This window comes from Octodon degus, unplaced genomic scaffold, assembly GCF_000260255.1.
Source record: "Octodon degus isolate 3935 unplaced genomic scaffold, OctDeg1.0 scaffold00158, whole genome shotgun sequence".
In the NCBI taxonomy this organism is placed as follows: domain Eukaryota; kingdom Metazoa; phylum Chordata; class Mammalia; order Rodentia; family Octodontidae; genus Octodon; species Octodon degus.
In genome coordinates this window covers 5,167,835-5,168,452 of record NW_004524734.1, presented here as the reverse complement: position 1 = coordinate 5,168,452, position 618 = coordinate 5,167,835, and the positions used below count along the sequence as shown (strand labels likewise).

At 33.7% G+C, this 618-nt stretch overlaps 1 non-coding gene across 1 annotated transcript; it reads right to left on the bottom strand.

The window, feature by feature from the left end:
- Nucleotides 1-214: 214 nt before the first annotated feature.
- Nucleotides 215-321, bottom strand: LOC111813019. Its single transcript, XR_002818372.1, has one exon. It is a non-coding gene; the product is annotated as a U6 spliceosomal RNA (small nuclear RNA).
- Between the last annotated feature and the right edge of the window lie 297 nt (nt 322-618).

The following is a 618-nucleotide window of genomic DNA, read 5'->3' as shown; positions in this document are numbered from 1 at the left end:
TTGAGTATCAGTCAACAAGGACAAATTTTAAGGCCTGAGGTCTATGAGGTTTTTGCATACCCTAGAAGCTATATACACTTGAATATAGAAGACCAGATGAATAAATAACTAACCTACACAGGATTTGAAGATTTTGATGCAGAATCACCATCCAAAGGGACTTTAACTATTGTCCCATATTTTTTTCCTGGTACAACTTTCTTTTCTTTTTTTTTTAAATATGGAACGCTTCACAAATTTGCGTGTCATCCTTGCGCAGGGGCCATGCTAATCTTCTCTGTATCGTTCCAATTTTAGTATATGTGCTGCCGAAGCGAGCACAACTTTCTTGTGGTTTAAAGAATCTTTGTTTCTGATTTTAGGGTATATCTGCTTCTCTTCTGTCATCTTTTCTATTTGAGAAGATTAATAGGGATTTTCCAGTTCTACCCAAAACGATTGAAGCTATTAAAGAATCAGTTACAAGGACTCTTCAAGTTACAAAATTCTTACAGAATTCTAAAATGCAAATAGATTGCTTCACTCTTTTTTTTCTTTTCAAAGTTTTATTGATAAGCATATAGCAATGAGACAGTTTCAAATCAAATCGAAAGTACAGTTTCAACAAATAATACACTG